Genomic DNA, 18,990 nt, shown 5'->3' with positions numbered 1-18,990 from the left:
GAGCCAACAATGATCCTCTAATTATATACCAAATGTAATTGATATTATTTTCTTATAAGTCAGCCCACTCTACGATTTTTAGTAATTTGGAAAACAGGTGTGTTTAGTTGAAATTTGGTGGAGACTTAGCTGACTCACATACCTAGCTACCATAAAAATTTCAGATGAAAGAAAGGTGTTTAGACATATAAATTATATCTCACCTTGCACTAAATAAATTATATCTCAATTTGTACAAGTCTGGTAGTAACCAAATTTTGCACACATATAATTCAGACATATAATTCAAACATAAACCTATAATTCTTATTTTTTAACCATCAATAAATTAGGTCTTTAAACGTCTCAAAACAGCCATCTAAAACAGGACAGTTTCCTTGCGAATGCTGAATTTTCTGCACTTAAATTTTATTAACAACTTTAATCAATTCTTAGCAATTAATTAAACCATAGTCTCTATTAATCCAATCATCAAACACTTAGCATGCAAACCAATTACTCAAATCTTAATACCTTAATATTATCAAAACAACAATAAGCACAATTACAGAACAAGATATCTTCAAACATCTTAATCGATCCCAAAATTCATAATCAATAAAAAATAACAATCTGAAAATTCAATCACAAAATATATGAAATTCAGATTTAACATCTAATTCAATTAACATTTATACTTTCGGGCTCAGGAACACATCATCGTCCCCGCCGGCTCACCGGAGCTCATCGTCGGCGGCAGGTCGACCAGGAGGTTCCCGTTTTCGAGCTTCCCATCACGAGTTCGTCCCTAACACGATACAAAAACCCATCGTTAACATGATTCGACAAGAACCAAGCTTTAAATTCAAAAATTAATCTCAAACCCGAAGTGGGTCTCATGGAATTCAAACTATACATACAACTATAAGTTCATACCAGTATGTATCGATGTTTAGGAGAATTAAAGCAGCAAGAATCCGCTCCCAATTTGGCCAATCGACCAAAAATCAAGAGAGAGGATGATGAGAGATGATATACCGAGAGAAAAAGAAGAAGAACTGAGAGAGATGGATATTCGGTCGATGGAATGAGAAGGAAAAAGGGCTGCTGATTTGAGTGAAGAGAATACAGGGGTAGTTTTGTAATTTAACAATTAAAATCTGATTTTTTTATCTTGTATTCCTTTTATATTAAATGTTTAAAATGAAATTAAAAATTATAAAACTATTCTGTAATAGCTTAAAATGATGTGAAGTATATTTTTAAAATGTAGAACATGAAATTAGCTTTCTACCCATATTTTTAAAATAATTTTTGAGTATACAGTTTATTTTATACGAATTTTGCAAGATAATGCTCAAAATAGAAATAAAGCTCATTAAATCATTTTAAAATACTCCAAACTCAAAATAAATCCAACTATCATTTTTAAAATGTCTTTAAGGGTATTTTAGAGGTAATAAAACAAGTTTCACGGTTCAATTATGAACCGATGATTTAATAAAATATTTTAAAAATTCATTAAACCTTTTTTTCACACAATAAATCATTAAAATAGATTAAAAAAAATATTTTGATCACAAAGTCACTCACATATGAATCAAATAACACATAATCACATCTCTCAATGAATAAAATCCCATACTCACCAAATTTTCTATTTAATCCTTTATTTATAATTCCTTTTATATAATCACATATCACACTTCAAACCTTGTACTAACTCTCCAAACTGAAATAATTTATTTTTAAATATTTACTCACTAGTTCACATAAATATCATAAAATTCAAATAACTCATACAAAATCATTCACTTAATACGTAAGAAAATAGTCGTTATATACCATTTTTTAATATTTTCACAATTCACCCGCTACTAGGGAGAATTTAAATAAAACTGAATATATTTTAAAAAATAGTAAAAGTACTTAAAATACTCTCACAATAATATGACAGGTATCGATACTATAATTATCAATTAACACATTAATCTTTTAAAAACACTAATTCATTAAAGAGGAATAAAATATCCACAACTTTATTCTCTCCCAATTTGAAACAATCATATAAACTCATCCAAATATTCATAATATTAATTCCTCAAAATTTACGGGATATAACAGTATGTTTAATATTACATACCACTACTAAAATTAAATGTGTAAGGTAAATTTCTTGGAGTTTAAATTTTTAATACTTTTTAGTACTTTAAAAAACTTTTAACCATTCTATATTTTTTCACCTTTCCTATATTTTTATATGTGTTGTAATTACAGCACTTTTTTGCATTTTTGCTTGTCCATTTGGCACTTTTGCTTTTCGTCGAGCCTCTTTCGGACTTTGTGGTACACCTGCTACTTTTCAGAGATGCATGATGGCCATTTTCTCATATATGATTGGCACTAATGTGTACGTGTTCATGGATGACTTCTTCGTGTTCGGTACTTCTTATGACGAATGCTTGCACAATCTTGGGTTGGTGCTAAAAAGATGTGTTGAGACCAATTTGGTGCTCAATTGGGAAAAATGTCACTTCATGGTGCAACGGGGTATCATTCTTGGGCACAAGGTTTCTAGAAAGGGTCTTGAGGTGGATAAGGACAAGGTGGGGGTCATTGAAAATCTTCATCTGCCAATCTCAGTCAAAGGAGTCCGCAGTTTTCTTGGTCATGCGGGTTTCTATCGGCGATTCATCAAAAATTTCTCCAAAATCTCTAAGCCTTTGTGCAATTTGCTAGAAAAGGATGTTCCCTTCAAATTTGATGAAGAATGTGTAGCTGCTATTGAAAGCTTGAAAAGAGTTTCACTATAGCACCTGTGATTACTGCACCTGATTGGAATGAGCCCTTCGAAATGATGTGTGATGCTAGTGGTTATGCAGTTAGAGCAGTTATTGGCCAGAGGAAGCAGAACATTTTCCATGTGGTTTACTATGCTAGTAAAACCCTTAATGGTGCTCAGCTAAATTACACTACTACAGAGAAGGAATTGCTGGCAATTGTCTATGGTTTTGAGAAATTTCGATCTTATTTGCTTAGGACAAAGGTGACTGTTTACACTGATCATGCTGATATTCGATATCTGGTATCGAAGAAAGATTCAAAACCTCGCTTGATTCGATGGATTCTCTTGCTTCGGGAATTCGAGCTAGAAATCAAGGATCGGAAGGGTACAGAAAATCAAGTAGGAGATCATCTATCATGCTTGGAAGATCAAAGTAAAACTTCATAGGATAAGACGTTGATCAATGAATCTTTTCCCGATGAGCAGCTTTTTGGGGTGCAAGAAGAAGAACCATGGTTTGCAGATATTGTGAACTATCTTGTGAGTAATGTTATTCCCCCATAACTCTCGTATGCTCAAAGGAAGAAGTTTCTACATAAGATAAAGTGGTATCGATGGGATGAGCCGTTCTTGTTTGGACAGGGAGCAAACCAGATTATCAGACGATGCATTCCGTATAGTGAGACTGAGGGAATCTTACGAGACTATCATTCTACTGTGTATGGTGAATATTATGGTGGAGAGAAGACAGTTGCTCATATCCTTCAAGCAGGATTCTTTTGGACGACTTTGTTTAAGGATGCTCATCAGTTCATTTCGAGATGTGATCGTTGCCAACGAGTTGGTAATATATCCAAGAGAGATGTGTTACCTCTTAATGTGATGCTCGAAGTTGAGAGTTTCGATGCTTGGGGAATCAACTTTATAGGGCCATTTATCTCATCCTATAATAATTAGTATATTCTGTTGGCGGTTGATTATACATTCAAATGGGTCGAGGTGAAAGCGTTACGAACCAATGATGCTTAGGTGGTGATTAACTTCCTTCATAAGCAGATATTCACGCATTTTGGCACTCCAAGAGTCATAATCAGTGACGAGGGATCGCATTTCTGCAATCACAAGTTCACTGCATTGATGGAAAAGTATCACGTGAATCATCGTATTGCCACAGCTTACCATCCTCAAACTAATGGGCAAGCTGAAGTGTCTAATCGGGAGATTAAACTTATCTTGGAGAAGGTGGTGATTCCATCAAGAAAAGATTGGTATTTGAATCTAGATGAAGTTATTTGAGCATATAGAACAGCATTCAAGACTCCTCTTGGTATGTCTCCTTTCCAGTTGGTGTATGAGAAGGCGTGTCATTTGCCTGCGGAGTTAGAGCATAAAGCATAATGGGCTTCGAAAAAGCTATATCTTGACATGGAAGCTGCTGGAGAGAAAAGAATGCTTCAACTAAATGAGCTCGAGGAGTTTCGACTACAGGCTTATGAGAATACATTCTTCTACCCTTTTCCCGGAAGTCGATGACTATTCATAGTACAAAGAGAAAGTCAAGAGATGGCATGATAGGAGATTAGTGCGCAAGCCTTTTGTGCCCTGTCAGAAAGTTCTGTTGTACAACTCTCGTCTCCGACTTTTTTCGGGAAAAATTAAGTCGAGGTGGTCAGGGCCATTCATGGTCAAAACTGTGTTTCCACATGGAGCTGTGGAGATTTTTGATACATATCCAGATAAAACATTCAAAGTGAATGGGAAGAGATTGAAGCATTACTATGGAGATACGGCGAACCACGAGGTGGTGAGCGTCGTTCTCTCAATAACTTTATTCGAAGATTCACGTCAAGCTAGCGATGTAAACCAAATGCTTCGTGGGAGGCAACCCATGTCTATTGTATAGAAGGTTCGTCAAGAAAAAGAAAAAAAATGAATAAAGCAGAAAAAAAATCTGATTTTCCAGGGGCGGCCGCGCACGGTTGGCAGGAGCACGGCACGCCCGCGCCAGAAGCGGGGCAGCCGCGCGTGGTTGGCGAAAACATTGCGCGCCCGCGCGGAGATGCGGGGCGGCCGCGCGGTAGGTCTAGAGAAAAGAAAAAAAACAAAAAAATCAGAAAAAACAAAACAAAAATAATCTAGCCCGAATTTAACCCTTTTTCTACCCTAATCCTACCATAATTCTTATTCCTCAACAATCCTAACCCCGCCCCATCTCTACACTATATATACATACATCCTACATACATTTATATCATATCTCTTCTAATTCTAAAACCCTAGCTTTTCCTATACACTACATATACACAAAATCTCTATTGTTCTAATGGTACCCAAAAGATCAAGAGTCGTGGTAAGTAGCAGTTCTAGTGATTCAAGTGTTGGTGGAGCAAAAAACAGATTCTCTTCTCCGGATGCTCAGGTTGAGTTTAAGAGATTGTTGTCCAAATCAATTGCTAAGGAGAGGGGTTTCTTACCTACTGCGAGGGATGAAAAGCTTTTGGAGATGATTACGGAGATGGGTTGGCAGACTTTCTGCGAGGTTCCTGTTGCGGTCCAGATGAGCATTGTTCGGGAGTTTTATACGAATGCTGGAGCGGACAGGAATGGGTTTTCTGTGGTTCATTGATTGACGGAGGATTATCATCCTGCGGCTATTTGTCGGGTCATTAATTAACCCGAGAGAAAGCCGATGCAAGAAGACTGGGTGAACAAGTCGAGGGAAGATTTTGATCTTGATTATATTATGGCTGAGTTATGTGTTCCGGGAACACAGTAGAAGTGCAAGAAGGGCACGAATGAGCCGCTCACTTTTCCGGCTGCATGCATGAACAGGTATGCTCAGGCATGGAATGCTTTTGTGTGTGCGAATATTATGCCTTCTTCGCATCAACATGATGTTACTGTTGATCATGTTATTATAGCTAGATCATGATCATATTTGTTTATTTGTTCAGATTTAATCACTTGTTTAAATTTAGAATTTTTGGTATTCTCGTAATGATAAAAGAACACTGAATTTTAAACTGGAGAAAAACTTAGATTTCACTGCTAGTTGTGAATAAGGCTAGGCGTCAAATGGCTAGTTGCCGGCTCATATTTTTATGAGTAGTCTAGGGTTAAATGAGATGGAGCGAAACACACTTATTCAGAAATTGTTAAAAAAAGGGAAAAAAAGAAAAAAAAGAAAAAAAGTATGTGTTTATGCATAATTGATCAAGAGTGAGCTCTTTAATACTCGAGTTATTAAGTTCTAGGGGACTTTGTGCCTAGTTACCTAAGGCTTTTATATCCAGGGATCCGCTAACATAACGCTCGCTACATGGGTATTATTGTATAAGTCTTTATGGACCTCGCTCATTGCACGGTCAAATAAGCATCTTTGTTATGTGTTCAATAATAGCGTGAATCCTTGTATAACTCTAGTAGGAAGGAGGTGTTGTGAGTCATTATGCATTTAACATTTATTCTGTTTATAAACTTGTGATTGTTTTGATGATAGATAAGTTATGGTTATTGATCTAGTATCGAGAGTATATATGTTAAGCATCCACACACGCACGTTCCTGGTTGTGAGTGGGTTTGTGGGATATATTCGAACTCTATTTTAAGTCATTGCAATCTTAGAGGCATTAGCTTGTTGGTTGGTTATGGTTATTCTGAAGGGATTAATTCCATTATCATTTAGTTGCATTCACGTAGTTGCATTCATGCATTGGTTTATTTTGTAGTTTTGAGTCTGTTTATGCTTGAGGACAAGCATCGATTCAAGTTTGGGGGTGTAATAAGTGGATTTTATATCTATTTGGAATGTTTCATTACAGGCTTAAGTTGGTGTTTTGGACTCAAGTTATTGGTATCTTTGATGTGTTTTTGTGTTATTGCATTACAGGCATTAGTTGGATGAATAAATGAGCTTTTCAAAAAATATTCTAAAAAGAGATCAGAATTAGAAGCTTAGGCCATGTTCAAGTTGAAGAGCATCTTGATAGCTTCGTGTGGACGGTTTAATCATCGAATTCTGACGAACGGACCTCAAGTTATAGCCAATACAAGAAAATGCAGAAGTCCAAGTCCAGGAGCACGGCGCGCCCGCGCGAGAGAGCGGGGCGGCCGCGCCAGAGCTACTGAAGCGCGCGCGCCCGCATAGAGATTGGGGCGGCTGCACGAAGTCCCAATGCCAAAATCCTGATTTGAGTCTGTTTCTGAGTGTTTGAGAGCCCAGGTCATCTAGAATCCTGTATATATCAATAAAAGACGTTTTTAATAAGAAGGAGCCAAGGGAGGGCATTGAGAAGACATAGAGAGCACAAGAAGGTTACGGAGAAGAAGACTTGTGTATTCTTCAATATAGTTGATACATTGGATTCTTCAATCTACTCGATGGATGAGCTATATATCTACTCGATGGATGAACAACATCTACTCAACGGATGAGCAATATCTACTCAAAGGATGAGCTATATATCTACTCGATGGATGAACAACATCTACTCGGCGGATGAGCAATATCTACTCGATGGATGAGCTATATATCTACTCAACGGATAAGCAATATCCACCGGGAATGGAGAAGTCAAGAAAACTACTCGAGAACTCAAGAAGAGATCAACAAGTCATTTCTTCACTAGAGAACTCAGAGTTATCGACAAGTCTATATTCATTCGAGAACTCAGAGATATCTACTAGTCTAAGTGAAGATATGAAGACTAGAGATCTCGATGAGCTGAAGACCTCTACAAGCCAAACTCATTATGGAGTACTAGAGATCTCGATAAGCATATGTACTTATCAAGATGTCAAGTGTTCTATTGAACCAAACTGGAGATCTCGAAGTACAGTCTCAAAGTACAGAATTGCAGATCAGTTCAATATCCAAAATAAACAATCAACAAACAATCCAACAGCTGGATTAACAAGTCTACAAAAAGCATCTTTAAGAGTGTGCAAGATCAATGGCAAAGATTAACTGACAGAGGAAGATTAAAGTAAACATGGGATGCTAAAGATATGCTAAGCCGGAAATGGAAGATTCATTTTTCTATAAATAGAAATGACAAGTGAGAGTTTAGAAAAGTTAATAGCATGTTTATTATCCACTGTGTAAACCAGCAGTTAACTGAGCTATAAAGTTAACATTGGTCCTCTAGTTAGAAGTAACAATTTAGATCAAAATTCTTGTAACACTCTCAAGAAGAAGCTGGGCTCTTTAACTTCGAAGAGCTTAGAAATTTTGTAGCAAAGCATCTTAATTTTTAATACAAAAATTAAGTGAGTTTTAAAGATCTGTATTTTTTACTTTATGGAAGTTTAATTTCTGCATGAACACGTTATCATACAAGATTTAATTTACTTTGTTCAACCATTATCTTTGAAGAAAAGCCAAAAATCAGAAAAACACATTCACCCCCTCCCCTTTGTGTGTGATTCATTACCTAACAAGTGGTATCAGAGCAAAATCTGAAAGAAAACAGATTCAAGATCTTGGAAGAATGAATACACAGAAAATCAGTAGCATCAAAATTCTTACCTTTGACAAAGCTAACTACACTCTTTGCAAAAAGAAAATGATGTTATTTATCAGGATGGCCAATCCATTCTAAATTCAGATCCTCAAGAATGGGCCTTTCATTCCTATGGTAAGGGTTGAGGAATCTACAGATGGAGACACTGTCATACCAGCTCATTATGCCTCAAAAGATCCTGCTGAGTATACTGATCCTGAAAAGGAGAAGGTTTCCCTGGATAACAGCTTGTAAATGATATTGATTGAGTCACTTGACAATGCGATGTACAATAATATTATCAACTGTGACACTGCTAAGCAGATATGGGAAAAGATTGAGATACTATGTGAAGGAACTGAGGAGGTTAGATCTAATCAAAGAAGGATACTGATTTCAAAGTATGAGGGTTTCATGGCTAAGCCTAAGGAAAGTATTACTGATGTGTTTGAAAGATTCAACAAGCTGATAAATGACTTGCAGCTTCATGATAAATACTATAAAGCTGAAGAAGTGAATCTAAAGTTCTTGCTTACTCTCCCTGGCCATTTGGAACATAAAATCTCAGCAATCAGGGAAGGAAGAGACTTGAGCAGAATAACTCTGGAAGTTTTGTACGGGATTCTCAAAACATATGAGCTAGAGATGATTCAAAGGCAATCGCTGAGGTATGGTCAAGGACATGTTGTGGATGGCTCAAGTGCTTTAATTGTTAATGAAAGCCACTCATTCAATAATGAACTAAGATACCAAACTTCATATGCCTCAACAAGTGAGGACAGAACAAATGATTCATAGGAGCAAGTCATATTAGGGTTGGAAAAGGATAAGTTTTACACTCTTGAAGAACTGGATGAGCTAGATCAGTCTATGACCTATCTGGCTAGAAAATTCTCTAATATTATAGTAAAGAAGCCAAGGTACTTCAGGAATAAAGGACAATCCTTCAACAAAGACAACAGGTGGAAAGAGAAAGGGAAGTACAATTCTTACAGCAAGAGTGGTTACAAAACTGGATCTGTTGACAGATCTAAGATATGGTGCTTCAATTGTGATGAACTAGGCCACTTTGCTACAGAATGCAGGAAACCCAAAAAGGCAAAGAAAGACAAAGCTTATCGTGAACTGGAAGCAAAGTATGAAGCTCTTCTGAAAAAGCAATAGAGCAAAGCTTACATTACCAATGGAAGGAGTTTGGACGACTCAGATAATGATGATGATGAGGAAGTTGGAAACTATGATCTAATGGCCTTGGAGCAAGGTGAATCATCCTCAGCAAAAGGACAATCACCAATTCTTACCACTATTGATTTAAACGTAAATCAATACAAGGAAACTGTTGAAAAGATGAGCACAGAAATGTTTCACATTCACACAAGCATGGTTGTTTTTAATGAAGAAGTTAGCAGATTAACAAAGATAAATAAGAAGCTTGAGAATGAAAAGCAAGAAACTGAATTTTTGTTGGCTAGGCTTCAAGTCTAAAAACAAGAAAATGCTTATCTCAAGAACAAGCTCAAGTGTGCTAATGAAATTGAATCAGTGTTAAGGGAGAAGCTAGAAAAGAATTAAGTAAAAATGAAATCTTTCAAAAATGCATATGAACTGGTTGAACAGTATCATGACAAAAATAAGCCATGTGCAAACATTGCTATTGGCCTCGACTATGAAGACATGAGTGACAAAAAATTGACTGTAGGTGACAAAGGGAAACCCAAGAAGACTGAGAATGCTCCAACCTTTTTAAAGGAAGTTAATGCACCTACATTCAAAGCATGTGTAGTCAACTTCAGTGAAGAAGAATTGATAATCAAGCAAGAAATTGCTGATGAAATAAAGAAAAGAAAACTGGAGAATCAGTTCAGACTTCAAAAACTGAAGAGAAGCTCATGAACAAACACAGTCCCAAGACTCTTGTTCAAGAAACCAAAGCTGTAGATGCAAGAAAGAAAAAGAGAAATATAAATGGAAAAATAGGGATAAACAAAAGCAATAATTTTATTTATGTTGCACATGCTCCTGGAAAGAAGTTTGAAAAATGTGGCTCTTCAAATCATCTAACTCACCTTTGTAAAAAGGTTGTTAGCAGGCCAGCTAAAGGAGTTTGCAAATACAATGAAGCTAATTCCAATAATCCCTATTCATTTTATGACAAGTTTGAATGCATTCCTTGCAACATGAAGGTAATGAAGAGTTGCCATAAACTGAGAGTAGACCTTAAAGAATCAAGGATTGGATCTACATCAGAAGGAAAACATGCATAACAATCACTAAATTCTGTTTCTTCCAAAATTACTCATTCTACTTCTCCTGAAAAAGTTACCAAGAAGAAACTACCCAACAGTGCTTGGGTTTCCAGACACACTTAAGACTCATTGTGTGCAGGGCAAGTGAAGAAAGTCATCTGGATCATAGACAGTGGATGTTCAAGGCACATTACTGGTGGTAAAGCCCTGCTATCACAATTTGAGGAGTAAGCTAGCCCATTTGTAGCCTTTGAAGATAACAGCAAAGGGTTCAAAATGGGATATGGCAAGAATGTATTGAAAATGTTATCTATGATTAATGTAGCACTGGTAGCTGATCTTGAAGTGAATCTTTTCAGAATTAGCATATTGTAGACAATGGTCTCAAGTCTTATGCTACTAGGAAAATGCACTGTTTTCAGCAAGAAAGTTGTTGAAGTTGTTCCTAAGGGAGCAAGGAAAGGAAACTTGTTTGATGAAGATTTTGGCTCAACAGATAAGAATGGTATTTGCTGCTTCTACACCAAGGTATCAGGAGAAAGAAACAAGCTTGCTCATGTTGAAGATTGTAAAGTTTTCCAGACTAAGGAAATGAAGAAACTTCCAACAAGAAAAACATGACAAATGGAAGCTCATCTCATACACCTGAGTTTGATTGCACAGTCTCAGGGGGAGCAAGAGGATCTTCAGATACTGGAAGGAAGCTCAACTTGGGATTATGATATTCCAAGGGAATCAGTTTTGGAGCTGTTGGTTTCATAGATACAAATTTTGTCTTTCTAAGACCTGTATCCTGATTTAGCATTAAAACTTCTTGCACCAACAGAAAAACAGCTAGCTGACATTTTTACTAAACCTTTGGATGAAGAAACTTTCACTAAACTTGTAAGTGAAATTGGAATGCTCAATTCTTCATTCTAAGGCAAGAACCCAGCTAATGTTGTGCAGCAGATTAATCTCCAGTAAATCAAAATTAATTTGATTAAATTGGAAATTAACTGAAATATGAATTATAAATATTTCAGAAATCTCCGTATATTTGTTTTTCAAATTTAATTAACTTGGAATTTTTCAAATTCTAAGTAAACTTCTTAGTTGTTAATTTACATCCTTAATATGTAAAATTAACTCAAGGCAGAATCACAATAACCAAAAGTATCTAGAGAACTGAGTTCTCGATAAGTATAAAGTAACTTTTCGACAAATCATTTTAGGACTTCTCGAATGAGTCTTCGATAAGTCAACTTATTGATTTCTCGAGTGACTTCTCGATAGGTTCAAAATGACTTATCGATAAGTCCTTATAGAGTTCTCTAGTAGCATTCACTCATAGAGTTCTCTATAAGTACAAACTTTAACTTATAAATAACTCAGAACTATGATAATTTAAATTGATAAATTATTTTAGTAAAATACTTTTGCGAAATGCATTCTAATTTTATTCTAAATTTATTCAAGTAAAAATTAGAATTATTAGAATTATTTCAGTCAACTTTTGAGGACAAACTGGGTATTTATTTGACATTTCGATAAGTCAAGTTTGAGTTCTCTATAAGAGTAATTTAAAATGATTTCTCGACGTGTACCTCTTCTCTCAAAATAACTTCTTAATAGACAAACTCCAAATGTCCATTTTTGAGTTCTCGACAAGTCATCTTCTTTCACTATAAATGCCCAGACTTCTCGATTAATTTGAACTTGGAATTTTTTTTCTAAGTAAACTGAATATTTATTACTTCATACCCTCAGTATATGAAGTAAATAAATAACAGATCAAAGAAGCAATAAGTATGAAAAACTGAACAAATTTAAACCATAAATTATGTTTAGAAAAATACTTTTAACATACTTTGTCTCTAATTACTCTATCTTATTGACACATTTACATGCTTATATGATTTCTTATTTATGTGAAAATAGGTTAGTCTAATGTTAGTAGACTAGTACATTATTTATTTTATTTTGAGCATGCTGATAGTGGTTAATTTATTTGACTGAATGCTGATAGGAGGAGTTACTTTTTGTGTAGAGAGTACTTGCTTATTTGCATGGGGAATAGTCACTCCCTAAAGTAAACTAATATTTTTGAGTACTTGCATGGGGAATAGTAACTAGTCATTTCTAACTATCAAATATGCGTATATGTTTATTATTCGTATTATCCGGGCAACTCAAGAGTCTATTGGTTTCTATCTTTACTCCCTCTATAAATTAAAAACGCTTCCCTCTTTATCATTCATCACCACTCTCGTTCTCATAAACCATTTTAGCCTCAAAACTTACCTCCTGTTCATTTCTCACTTTCTCAAATGGATGCCCCACTCTTTTACAGACTTTCAAATGGAGTTTACCAACCGGTCCATCATTTGGATGATGACCTAGTTTATTTTGATCCTATCGGACTTCGTGTCCGTCTCAAGGGGTCATTTGCAGCCACTTTGATATTCCACTTGAGGTCTTTGACGAACTCTCGTGGAATGATAAAATCAGCATTCTCTTCTTTGAAGGGGAAGTCTCTCTGGAAATGGAGAGACGCGCAAGGGTGGCTGAGCAGCAACGCCTTGCTGCTTTGGAGTTGCAGGAGAGGATCATCTCTCTTGCACACTCCATGTTCAGAGCTTACCAGCACAGGGCAAGGAGGTTGGAGGCCGAGAAGAAGAATTCTAAGTTAGAGTGGTTAGGATTAGGATTTACTTGATGTAATCTGAATCTTAATGTACTATGTGTTTAATATTAATGAAATAATTTTCTTCTTTATCAATTTGTTTTTGTTGCTTGATTGTTTTAGTCATGATTGCCTTGTGTTTACAAATTAATTGATTATTAGTTTTCCTATCATAATGCTTGCAATTGTATGTCTCAATGGTTATGCCTAATCAAAATAGAGAAATATGTTCAATGCATTACATGTTCAACACAATCCACTCAGACAATAACAGGAGAGTCAAAGTTTCAATTAACAGGTATTTGTGTTAAACTACAGCTAAAACATCTCTAAACTAAATTGTAGTTTACCAAAGCATAGCAACAAAAACACAAACTCAAACACAATCCCGCTCAGGTAACTCCCAAAAGGAACCTGTTTTATAAAAGGACAAATTCCCCAGAATGTTCTTCAGTTGTTTTGTTGTTTGAGAGAAAGGAACTGGTATCACAAACATGGAAACTTGTAGATTTTTCATGAATATCACTCATGCACTTTCATATGCAAAATACTCTTCACAGACTGAAAGGTTTGAGGGTAGTACTCCTGAGGGGGAGCTATCTAAATCCTCTCCAATTCTATTGGAGGTTCCTCAAAAAAGAATAACTCCCCTCATAACTCTAGCACAAGCTGCCTTAGCAGTCAAAGCTAGAAGTACAATTGCCCATGACAATGTCATGAGAAAGGCAAGCAGAGCACATTCAAGTGCCAGTATGTTGCAAGTCATACATGGGTCTAAGACTGGTGCACATGGAAGTAACACAGTCAAATCCCCTCCAATTCAATTGGAGGTTCCCACTACAAGTGGAGAACAACACACTGTCAAAACCACAGAGCAATCTGTGAGTCAAACTGTGACCCTAGTCACAGATGCTTATGAACCCAATCTTCTGGTGAAATGAGTATGATTAGACCTATATGGATTACCCCTAATCATATGATCACAAATAACCCTTCTTAGCCACCTCTTATTTCTGTAGGTCAAACAACATTTGAGCCTTTCATGTGAGGATAAGAGAAAACATTGAGTGAACAACAGAGAATAAGAGAGGCAGGATCCTTTCTGCAAAAAGGAGAGGTAAATGAGTGTCTGGATTTAGCAATCCTTGTGAGGTTACTCTGACTCTTAAAAGTCATGAGACTAGTGCAGTGAGTAGTAGTGAGACTACTTATTCAAAAGAATAGAGAGCTTAGGAATCTCCTATTCTATTCTTCTTGATGAACTCATTGACAGGGCTGTCGCGTGCCTATCAAATAATAATATCTAAAAAATCCTTCTAACTATTTAGTAGGGTAAGTCAGAGTCGATCCCATAGAGACAAATGTACCAATCACTAGTAATTTTTGACTCGATTTAACTAAGCAAGTAACACAGTAAAAATTGAGAGATTTATTAACTACAATTATACTAGAGCAATTATGTTGTATTAATTAAATAACTAAAAACATCCAGAGTTAAGTATCCCCACTAGCATGAATCAATGCAATTATGATTTCCCACCCCAAATCAATCATATACTACCCAAGAGGAAAATGCACCTTATAAAATACCAATAACCTCTCTCGAGTATTAATGGCTTCTCCAAAATACAATCAAGCCTATTTTCATGGTATCATTCAATTTAGAGACATTAAACACAGCATCCTAACTTCCTAACAATCCGTTCTACCTATTTTCATGGAGAAGTTCATGTCCTTATTGGATAAATCACAACCACCAAAGTCCAACTTTCATTGATAAATAGATATTGGGTTCAAACAATACACATAATCAAGTCTGGCATGTAATTGTTAAATAAGCACAACTCAATAAGCAAGTGCATGTAATATAACTAGTTTGGGGGGATTGGGAAAATCATGCATCAATGATAACTAGGGTTCAACTTAACCCTAGATTTAAAAATCTACTCACACATAACTAGATTAACAAAACACATAATATAATAAGAACACGTAATTGATATTAATGAGAATAGAGAAGAAAACCTTCAATCTTTTTACAAGAAGAAAAGTATTCCACCTTCTGTATATGTATGTATATCTATATAATAGAAGTCTTTTAATGCTTCTAGGAAAATACAAGTACGTTTCCTAAACTGATTGGGTTTCTAAAAGAAAATTCGCCGCTGACTTTTCTCCAATAATTCTGGGCCGCTCCATTTGTAATTTGATACTTGGACCTATGTAGAATGAAAGATAATTCCTCTAGCTTCGCTTGGGTTGTTAAATCGTCCAATTCTGACTTCTAGAACTCAAGATATGGCCCAAACAGTGAATTACACGCATGTAGTCCACTAAATTCTAATTTCCTTCTAATAAATCTCCAAATTAAACTCTAATTTACCAATGCATCCAAGTTTAGGATTTTCTTGCTTCCTACAATAAAACATTAAAATCTAATTAATAAAAATCCAAATCAATGCAAAATATAACAAATATGAGGAATAAAATCATATAAAAATATATAAATATATATTGTAATAAACATCCCCACACTTATCATTTTGCACGTCCTCGGGCAAAGAAGAAATAAAAACTAATATTAACTAACTAACTAACTCCACTTTCGTAGATGACACGATTGCATTGTGCACATGCAATAAGCCGTTAAACCCCTAGGCAGCCCCAGTAGGACGAGTTTTGTCTCGTGAGGGTTTATAGAAGATATACCCACAAAATCAAATATTTTCAATCACCAAGTCTCTCAAGCATGAAACATATCATAGTACTCCACACAATGTAAATCACATTCACCTAACATCCCGAAATTGTCTGAAAGTAGAAGTACTCTCACTTTAGGCATCATTAACATATAATAATTCAAGTATGCACACAATGTCTAGGTAGACAAAAATATCATGAAATAGACATCAAAGTCGCATTAAGTAAGTAAGCACACTATGGACAGAAATCTCACATGACTCTCAACTCATACAAGTGTATAGGTGTAAGTGTTTCACTCAAGTTCATTCAATTAACATGTGCTACCATATGCTTGGTTGTCCACCAAATCTCCACTACTTCGTATATATGCATACATGAATCAAAAGGTCTTTGTCAAAGGTTGTAACGAGGCTTAGGTAAAGGGTAGGGAATCAAAGATATAGGCTAACAAGTGGCTAAACTTGATAAACCAATAGAGCATAGTGTTCACTTGTAATTTAAGCACCCAACATGAAAAGCAGATCATGTAAAAGTTAAGTACATATAACCATGTACTTCACCTGTTTCACATTATAATAATCAATGAACATAAATCCTACTTGATCTTCTTTTTTTCTTTTTTTTCAAGTTTTTTTTCTCAAAGTCAAGTCATTCTCTAGTAATCAATGGGCAGTGAAAAGTCACCAAGATTGCGCTTAATACCAGCACATGTACATAGATCGTCCTTTTCATATGACATTGCATTTGCTACTCATTAATCTCAAAGGAGGACTTGATACTTTAATTTTTTTTATTTCTAAGATCAAGTAGCTCTATCATATTAATTCCCACCAAACTGTAACTCTTTAACAAAAGAAATCCCCACACTAAATATTCACCAACCATGAAGTTGAATCAATATGCTCTACCAGTAAATCAAGACAAGAAAGAACAAGTAGGCTCAAGAATTTTAGATTGGTGATATACGAAAGAAATAGATATAAGCTCAAGGGGGTTCACTAAGGATTATTTATTATGGGTACTGTTTAGGTATAATAATGTTAATCCTAGTGCCTTTATCATATTCATGCATATAAATATCTTGTAGTCTCAAAATGGTTTAAAGCAAGTTCTAGAGCAACATGCCTAATGATGAACATCACATAAAAAAAATGGATTGATATATAGTGTACCAATCATAAATTAGGCTCAAATCCTTATAAGGTGAAAGTATGCTCGACTCACTAAAATTGACTAAGAAGCATCTCAAGTTTTAAAATTTTTGCAAGCACACACAAGGAATTATCATGCATCAAATGATTATTATGAATATAAAACTCGGAATTAATCATGCAAAATAAATCTACACAATGTGTACTTAACCATGCTAACATACTCTTAAGACAAGACAATTATATACAATTTTTTTTAATTTTTAATTTTTTGGATTTTTTTAAATATTAAGAACACATCCCCACACTTAAATGGTTCATTGTCCTCAATGAATAAAATATATAATATAATATAATATTTATTTAATTAATACAATCCTAAAAAAATATAAAATATATATATATAAATACAAAGAAAAGTTAGAAATACTCTCCTGGTGCATAAGCACGAAGTCTCGGTCCAAAAATAATTGAGAAGGATGGGCTTCCCATTCTTTAGCTTCAGGCCCACCATAAGGATATATAAAATTGAGTCCATTAATAATCATGAATGAGAGGCAGCCCAAGTGGTTGGAGGTGGCACATAGAAATCCTCCCCTCCTCAAGTATGAGGAGAGGGGTTCAAATCCACCCTTCAACACTTCTTAAAATTTGTGTAGCAGCAGCTAAGAGATCATCTGATGTGGCAATGTTGACTGTGCGCCTGACTAGGCACTGATGCTGACATGGAATATAAATGGTAGCTGATTTGGCAATGACAAGGCTGCTGACGAGGCAATGATGTGGACGCTGACTAGGATGATGACTGTGTGATGAAGTGTACGCTGACGAGGCTGTGATCAAGGGGTTCAAATCCACCCTTCAATATTTCTTAAAATTTTTGTAGCAGCAGCTAAGAGATCATCTGATGTGGCAATGTCGACTGTGCGCCTGACTAGGCACTGATGCTGACATGGAATATAAATGGTAGCTGATTTGGCAATGGCAAGGCTGCTGACGAGGCAATGACGTGGACGCTGACTAGGATGATGACTGTGTGATGAAGTGTACGCTGACGAGGCTGTGATCAAGGGGTTCAAATCCACCCTTCAACATTTCTTAAAATTTTTGTAGCAGCAGCTAAGAGATCATCTGACGTGGCAATGTTGACTGTGCACCTGACTAGGCACTGATGCTGATATGGAATATAGATGGTAGCTGATTTGGCAATGACAAGGCTGCTGACGAGGCAATGACGTAGACACTGACTAGGATGATGACTGTGTGATGAAATGTACGCTGACAAGGCTGTGATCAAGCTGCTGACTAGGCGGACGGTATGGTAACAGTTAACCATGTGGCAGGTGACAGTGAATGGGCTTCAGGCTAGATGGGATTGTCACCAAGCCTGGAATGAAATTAGCAGGTCTTTTATATATGTATAATAATAGAAGAAACCACAGGACACGTAGTCTAGCGCGCTCCCAACTTAACAAACAGAAGTTTGACGCACCGCGGGGTATGTTCTTGCACCGCGGGAATAGAGAAACATGAATAATTTGCACCATGGGTAGTGTACCAGCGCACCATGGGAAGGAAGTTGCGCGAATTAAGTTAACCACGGGTTGGACAGCGCACCGAGTTGCAAATTATTAAAATTAAAATCAACTTCCTCGAAGATTAAAAAATTGCACCGCAATTCACTTTCTCTCTTTTCTTTCAAATATGCACCTCTTACATAAATTATTCCTGAAACACTTCAATTAAAATTTTAAAGGCACCTTGCGGGAGTTAAAATGAATACAAAAATAAACTAATCTCCTAAAAATACAAAAATATTTAATAACAATAATAGTACAATAATAATAATAATAATAATATATTGGACTTACAAAATCATGGGTTGCCTCCCAAAAAGCGTTGTCGCTAACGTCGTTTAGCCGGACATTTCTGAATCATATTCATGGCGGTTTCAAGAGAA

The sequence above is a fragment of the Apium graveolens genome, chromosome 6, assembly GCF_009905375.1.
Source record: "Apium graveolens cultivar Ventura chromosome 6, ASM990537v1, whole genome shotgun sequence".
Taxonomy (NCBI): domain Eukaryota; kingdom Viridiplantae; phylum Streptophyta; class Magnoliopsida; order Apiales; family Apiaceae; genus Apium; species Apium graveolens.
Note: the sequence above shows the minus strand (reverse complement) of the source record.